Source organism: Desmodus rotundus, chromosome 8, assembly GCF_022682495.2.
Source record: "Desmodus rotundus isolate HL8 chromosome 8, HLdesRot8A.1, whole genome shotgun sequence".
NCBI classification, from domain to species: domain Eukaryota; kingdom Metazoa; phylum Chordata; class Mammalia; order Chiroptera; family Phyllostomidae; genus Desmodus; species Desmodus rotundus.
In genome coordinates this window covers 128,760,456-128,769,010 of record NC_071394.1, presented here as the reverse complement: position 1 = coordinate 128,769,010, position 8,555 = coordinate 128,760,456, and positions in this window count along the sequence as shown.

Below are 8,555 nucleotides of genomic sequence, written 5' to 3'. Positions count from 1 at the left end.
TCCCTTGTAGCCACCAGGCAAGTTCAGTGTTTTAATTTACCCTTAACATGGATGACGGCAAGGCACCAAGACCTGGGTGGGTGTGGGTCTCCCTTCCCCAATTCTGCGGGAGAGTCCATAGCCAGCTACCCTAGAAACTTCCAGAAGGAAATGACTGGGGAGCTGTGATGAGCAGTGGCTGGCATGAGGGCAATGTCCTCACAACCTGGGAGGTGGAGGACAGGTGCCCCCTGTTTGCTTAAAGGTGATGTTTTTCAAGGACACTTTGGTGTCGTTTCTGTGAACAATGCCAGAAGTTCAGCATGGTGTCCACAGTTGCTGAGACACTTATGAGAACTCAGTGTACAGGAAGTGCTTGTCCACGTGTGAAACCGACTCTTGTCACAGGGCTAGCTTCAGAAATGCCACTGCGTGGGTCTCCTTCTGTGGGCTCAGACTCCCCTTGGTGTGGCCCCTTTTGACACCTAAGCCATTTGCAGCAATAAAAAGGTGCAGACGTTCCTAAAGTTGCTCCCGCAAGCCACAGATGTCACCCGTGGCACCCCATCCCCCCACCTCAAATCAGGGGTGTCCCGGAGACAGCTGTAACCTGAGCAGGAGTTCTCTCTGGAAGGCCAGGGGAGCCCCCAAAGTAATCAATGAAAATCAGTCTGCTGCACCCAGAAGCCTCTTCCCCAGAGAACTGATGCAGACTCGGCAGCACAGACTCAAAGAAAGACCTCAAGAGGACTCAGACTACAACTGCACAAAAAGAGGATGTGTTCAGAAGCAACAGAAACCATCGGTCATCATGTCCTTGGTTCTTTTCCTTGTTAATTTTGTGCCATTTCAAGGCCTGATTCAAACACCTCTTGCATGAAGTCTTCCTGTGTTTCCTCCACCCCCAGCTGCCTCTGATCTTGCCCACCTCCCACCAAGCCCCCCAGCCCAGATTCTGGGCTTGCTTCCTCTGTGGCACCTTCATATCAACTGAATAACTGAATGATTATGATACTTTAAATTTTTTTCTGGCTATAGAAGCAAGAAGTGGTCATTATAGAAGAACATCCCAAAAAATGCAAATAAGAAAATTAAAATCCTAAATAATTTCCCCATCTTGATAGACATTTTTCCATTCTTTGTCCTGTGCATGTTGTATATACTTAAAAAAAAATAATGAATCAGACTGAATGTATTGCTTTGAAGCCACTTTGTCCCTTTAATCTTATTATGTACATTTCCCTGCATTCTAGAACATCCTTTTGGTACTTTTGGACCATGGCTTATCTGAGGAAGTAGAACACAGTGATTTAAAAGTGTGGGTTCTCCTGGCTGGTGTGGCTCAGTGGATTGAGTGCCGGCCTGCGAACTAAAGGGTTGCCAGTTCGATTCCCAGTCAGGGCACGTGCCTGGGTTGCGGGCCAGGTCCCCAGTAGGGGGTATGTGAGAGGCAACTACACATTGATGTTTCTCTCCCTTTCTTTCTCCCTCCCTTCCCCTCTGTCTAAAAATAAATAAATAAAATCTTTAAAAAAATCTTTTTAAAAAAATGTGAGTTCGGGAGTTGGTCCGCCTGAGTTAAAATCCTGGCTTGGTGACCTGCGGCAAATCAATTAACTTCCCCAAGCCTGGGTTTCCTTACCACTGGTTTGCTGTGAGTATAAATCTGTCAGAAGCTCTTCACACAGTGTCTGGCACATGTAAGCACTCTATCAGTATCTGCCACAGTCTTGATTTGGTCACAGTCCCCTGTAGTTGAGCCTTGAAAGGTCAAGGTTCCTACTCCAAGTATCACTACAGTAACCATCCATGATTTTTTAAAAGATAAATGGAATTTCTGGGTTACAGTATTTGCACAATTTAAGGTTTTTATGTGTGTGCCAAGTGGCTTTCTATTGGCCACACGATGGTTGACAGAAGGCTCGTTAACGCCCCACTCATTGGCCCATTACCGCTCTTGGTAGTAGTGGAATCCAGGTCAGACCAAGGCCCCATTCAGACTAACACGTCTGTGCCCAGGGCTACTAGAAATGAACAGAACCAAACACTAGATAGCCAAGACAAACAGTGCTTTTTTTAATTGAAAGTGGGAAATGTATGGACATTGTCTGTGCTTTTCAATATTAATTATATGAGGTGGAAGTCAAAGCAGATGTCATATTTTCCACCATAAATCCAACAAACATCAAAGTTTGTTTGTTGGTTTTTTCTTTTCTAATCTATACACGCAAAAATATTCCAGTGGCTCTCAAACCAACACAGGAGCAAATGTCACAAAACACACTGCTTTGCATAGCGCTGTCAAAAGCAGAACTAGAAAATTCTGACCACCGAGTGGCTTCCCCGCCGAAGCTGCGTGATGGAAATGGGGCAGCGAGCAGGGAGAAGTGGACTGGAAGCTAAGCGGACAGATTGTGAAAAGTATGACTTAAATCCCTACTTTTAAGGAAGAAGATGGGGAAGGGCAGTTTCCAGAATAGGAACCCTCCCTACCAACCTTTCAAGGATAAAAACAAACTCACAGCAAATACAAATAAGGAAATAAGCATTGCTCACTCTCTCGTGCCTCACTGTGAACACTAATTAATATGAATGTACATATTTTACACCATCAAAATCCGTGATACATACAATTTTATATCCTTTTTTCTCCCACCAAGCGTTCCATCATAAAAGTTATCCCACACCATTAAAAAGTGTCCACAAACATCACTTTAAAGAACTACATAGTATTTGAAGATGATACCATAGAAATAATTTCGTACCTAGAATTCGATACCTTGCCAAACTACCCATGCAGTGTCATGCAGGACCTCGCAGGACTCCCAAACAGTTTCTGGAAATGAAATGAATCGATGATGTACCACTCAAGCAAGAAAAAGCTTTGAGAACTAAAACCAATTTGACCAGCCTCGAAACGAAATTAAAAACACACTGCCATATGGATGTACAGTTGGCCCAGCCTGTATATTTTGGAGCACCCAATAGATGATATAAGAGCTGGAAAGTATTTGTGATGTTATAAAGAAAGTACGTGCTTCTTTGCCAATCCATGAAAAATTCCAGAAAATAGTAAGTTATGAAATATACACATTGTAGCCCAAATATAAAACCAACAAAGAAGTAGAATTTTGTGTAGTCAATGGAATCTGAGAAGAGAAGACCCATTTGGCCTTGACCTTGGAACACTCCCCTCTACAGATCTCAACATAACACTTGCTTTTGTAAAGGCTAATACTGACACCATCTTTGTACTTTAAATACAGTTTATTCATCGGCTTTCCATGATCAGACTTAACTTACTGGCAGAACGTGGAGAACAAGTTTACCAAACAGAACACATGAGCTGTAGCCACACTACAGAGGTGGTATAGTTGAGAGAGGGTGAGGCGTACAGGGGAGAGAAGCAGTGGAGGCAAGCAAAGGTACAGACAGGTGAATGAAGAGTTACTACCAACAATTAATGGGTCAGTAAACAGCGATTGAATGTTACATAAAATCATAACCATCAGAAGAAATGAAAATACACAACTGTCCATGATATGGAGGTAGAAGAAGGGGGTCAGTAAGTGAACAAGTTTCTCTCAGTCTCTCGATGGAGCTTAGAGCAGATCATCGCAGATGTAGGTATGAGATGCTATTTAACAACATGAAGGTAAATACCGGAAGAAACAGAAGCAGAAACAATCGAGTGAAGATACGTATTAGGGGAAAAACTGGGAAAGGAGTGGGGAAGAAGACTTACTTTTTAGGGCTTTCTGCATGGTTTCCATTTTTATTTCCAGCCAATTATATTTTAATAATTAAAAAGCAAAATAAGAAAAACACCAAAGGATTTTAAAGTCATAGATAGGCATCAGGTAAAAAGATAAAGATTTTCCCCCTCTATTTTCTAATTATACTGCATGTAATGTGGTATTTGTTATTTCCATAATGGAAAAATGCATCATTTTTGCCACATTATGGTTAGAAGCTGTAGGAAGTGGGGATGACTAGGCCGAGAAAGCCATCTGAAACCCGTGTGCAATGGGCACGGAGGCCAGGCTAGCTGTGTGATCTTGGGCAAGTCACTTAGCTCCTCTGGACTCCACTTCCACCTCCGAAACACGGAGGCACTGTCTGGACAAGTTCTCAGGCCCCATTCAGCTCCCAGAGCTTATGACTCTCTCCAAGTCCAGCGACCATGAGCTTTGCCCTTGAGATCACGTGACCCAGGCCATCTTGACTACAGAATGGCTGGGTTCTCTTTTCTGTTGTCAAGGGCTTATTTCCACTCAAATCCCGAAGCTGTGAGACACTGCAGACCTCACATTCTTCTAATGGAATGGCAGTTGTTGGCTCCAACAGAAGGTACAAAGTCCTCATAGATTATTAGCCCTGGCGTGAGCTTAGGAAAAGGCCACAGGCCTCCTAGTGAGGAGCAAGGATGTAGCCCAGGCCCAGCACAAGCCCTCGAAGAAACCTGTCTCCATTTGGGCTTGCAGCCTCCAAGAGAGCAGTCTGTTTTGCAAGAAACGCAGGAAGCTTGTTGAAAGACACAACCACAACAGAACTGCCACATCAAACTGAGAGGTGCCCTCGAAATGCGGGGAAACCATGCACCACCAGGACCCAGCTGGAACCAAATCCCGCTGCCTTCAGGGTTCAGCATCTCTCCACGTCCTGGCCAGGATATGGGGGTTTCATCCAAAATGAAGCTCTGGCCCTGGTAGGTTCTTAACAAGAGCAACAGAACAGAAACAGAAGAGAGAAAGCTTGTAGTGAGGTCGTGTAACAAATGGCAACTCATTTCCTTTTTGTAAAATAGTGTCTGAAATTGCCAGATCAAGTTTTGAACACTGAGGGGCAGGCACTAAGGAATACCCACGGGTGGCTGGTGGAGTCTACAGTCTTGCCATAGGAAGTGTGGCCCCCAGAACAGCCCGGGAAGCTTTCACACGTGCAGACGCATAGAACCCAAACAGACCTGTGGAATCAGACACTGCCTTTTACCCAAATCTCCAGGTGACACATCTGGGCACTACAGTTTGAGAGATGCGGGCATGCAAGACCTGTGAAGTCCACACACCTACCCATGTCAAAACCTGAGCATTTCACTGTGCACGAGGTCCGGTAGCTAAGCCCACAAAAACTCTCCAAGAAAAATGTTGTCGTTACTGTTGTCTTTGTTATTGCTACTCCTATGTACAGATGCGGAAACCCAGGTTAGCTTCAGCAGAGCTGGGCCACCAGGAGCTTGGAGAGAAGGCTTGGAGAAGTTAGAAACTTGCCCAAAGTCAAAGGCGGTAAAAGGCGGAATTAGGATTTGAAACAGGATCTCCTTGCACCTCAGCCTCATGTCCCTAAGCATTGCTTTCACTTGCCTCACTAGAGTTGGACGCTTTCAAGTGATTCATTTGGACCATTGAATCCGGTTGGTAGCATATCAAGAACCATCTTCCAGAAGAGCATCCTTAGGAGCTTCTTTCTCACCCCTCACCTGACCATCTGGGTAGACATGGATGTTCTCGGAGGGGTCCTTCCCAGAATTTTGTAGCAGAGAGTGTGACCCTTCTTCTGGACACACATGTGTGAGTCACAGAGGCCCTGCATGTGTCACCCAGCCCCGGAAATAGCGCCTGTGTTTCAAAACGGAAGGTCAAGGCTTCCAGGAAGGATGATCTATTTTATAATGCCTTCAGGTTTCAAAATGACTACGGGGCCCTTTCACCTACCTCCTCTGAGCTAAACACCATCATCTGCCCTTGGCTCTGGAGACAGAGGGGGGTGGGGTGAGGCAATTGCCACTGACAGGAGCCTCGACTTCCAAGAGCCGAGGCTCCAGAACAACCCCAGTCAAGGCTCCCCAGGCCCTTCATGGTATGACTTGGGGACATGACGCTTTTCTAGAGAGTCATGCTTGCTTTTCTGGGATGCAGGGAAGGGAGACATGGGAGGTCCAACCAGGGAGCTTCTCAGCAATCCATTTGTCAGGCCCACTTTCTTTGTGACCCACACGGGATTCATCTTCTCTCTCTGCAAGAATTAGATTCAGCTGCAAACTGCAGGGATGATGAGGATGATGATGATGGTGGTGGTGGCATATGTAAATCAAAGCTCCTCAAGCCACCGTGTTCACACGAATCTTGTTTAAGAACAGATTCTGATTCAGGAGGTCTGGGGTGGGCCCTGAGGTTCAGCATTTCTGACAAGCTGCTAGGGGTGCCCGTGTTGCTGGACCACCAAGCACACTGAGAAGAGAGGGCTTCATCCAGGTAGAAGCGTGTTCCTCGCTGCAGTACAGAACACCTGGCGGCTGACCTCCAGGCTCCAGGGCTCCTTAGCAGCCTCAGAGGCTCTGACGCTGTGCTGTGTGCTCCTCCCTCTTCTGCACATGGCTGCCGTCCTTGAGATCGCCTTGTGATCCAAGAAGGGTCCTGGAGACCCAGCCAGCCCATCCGGGCTCCAAGCCAGCAGCAAGAGGGAAAAATAGTGTTTCTACCAGCCAAGCCAGCTCCTCTGAAAGATCTTTCTTGTAAGGCCATAACTTCTGCTTTGTCCCTTGGCCACCCTTAAACTGCAAAGGGGCTAAAAATTGGGTGTCTTTTCCTAAAAAAGGAGGGGAGAATGTGGGGGCTGACGGGTAATTAAGATGTTTGCTCCTCTCTCCATCTTGCTCGTAATCATTTGGAAACCTTAAGGTAGAGGAACACGACTTTGGAGACCCTCTTTTCTGGCCGTTACTCTGGGGAGGAGGAAGCGGGGCTCCGCTGTGCATTCTCTGGGTGGGTGGCCGTCAGCCGTGGCTAGGAGCTGGGGAGAACAAATGAAAAAACGCTGACCACAGGGCGGGAGGGGAAGTGATTCCGGTCAAGTGGTCTGAAATGTTCTCCTAGCGCCAGGCGGAAAAGTGAAAGACCGTGGACAGACCCCGCGCTCCACTTTTGAAAGCTGGCCTCGGTCTTAATTCTGAGGTTTAAATTCTACCTTGTACCCCAAGAGGTGGGCCTTTCCCCCTGGGCCTGGCAGCCTCTTGGGGTCCCCCTGCCATGTTTGAGCCAGACTCTTCCCATCCTCCCTCACTCCTCAGAGACGGGGTGCTGCCTGCATGTGCTGCAGCTAAAGCCTGGGTCTTGCTTTGGGCTCATACACTGGCACCTGGTCTTACCATTCCTGGGCCCCTTCTCTTGCTTTGGATATAACCCCCAGTGCTAAAACCTGCCGGAATCTCCAGACGTGGCTACAGTCAATTCTTTTATGCTTTAGGTATTTTTCTTCTATGTCCCCTTTGGCTAAGACTGCCTGGCACACAGCCCCCAACCCACCTACCCACCCACCCACCTAGGGAAAGCAGCTCTGGGATGACTTTTGGGCAGGAGTGACCATAGAGGGGACAAGGAGTGGACACCCTACTATAAACTGCCAGTGATCTATGACATGATCTGATGCAAAGGGAACTGAGAAAACCAAGGTGATAGCATTAGGTAAGCCAATCAGAGTCCCTCACCAGGGACCTTAACCTGAAGTTACGGGACAGAAGGAGGCAGACGCGTGGCTGCTGCTGAGTCTGGTCAGGATGCCACAAACAGCCACTGCTGATGTCCCCAGCTCTCACAACCAGTGGGCTGGGAACATTGGGCCTGGCGGCTTTCACCCTGCTTGTTATCTAGGGACCCCACAGGCTTTCAGACAAGCACAGCTGACATCCTCCTTGGGCCATCGACAGTAAGCAATTTGTGACATCTCGTGATGTGTGTGGCTCATGCCATGCAGTTTCCGGTTCTGATGCCTGCCCTGCCATACTGTATGTCCCTTGCTGGCTGAAACTGCCCTTCCCACTCCCCACAGCCCAGGGAGGCAGGGATCGACTACTCTCTGTGCAAGAGTGGTCCCTGGTTGGGCCGAGGGAGCCCAGCCATAGGCTTTCCAGTTGAGGGGCTGTTTTGTGCTCCCTGAAATGTTTCCAGTGGCATAGCTGCCATGACCAAACCCCAGTACCGTGGTGCAAACAGATCTACGTCCACTGTTCTCTCCTGCGGATGCCTGGGCTAGAGTGGCAGCTCTGTTCTGCAAAGGGCCCAGGCTCTCCCTGTCTCATTGCTCTGCCCGCTCTATAGTGTTGTCCTCCTCTGCACTGCTAGACCTGGCTCACGGCATGTCCGCATTCCGGTAAGTGGGGAAGGGAAAAGGAGCCCGGAGGGCATGCCCCTTCCCTTGAAAGGCACAGTCTGGAAGTTTGGCTAACTTACACTCATATCCTATTGGCCGAAACGTGAGCACATGGCCTCACGCAGGGCAAGGAAGGCTGGGAAATGTTAGTCCTATTCTAGGCAACTCCACGGCTAGCTAAAAATCCAGGGTTATAGTATGCGCCTCGCAAAAGTCTGGGGTTACACAGGGTGGGGCAAAAGTAGGCTTATAGTTGTGAGTACACAAAACACAGAGTTTATTAATTGTTATATTATTTTTCATACGAACTGTAAACCTACTTTTGCCCCACCGTGTATTGTGTGCTGAACTAAAAATTCGAAGTTCTATTCTTTTGAGAGAATGAATAGTAGGGGGCATCTCCAGTCTCTGGTGGTCAGACCAGCTCC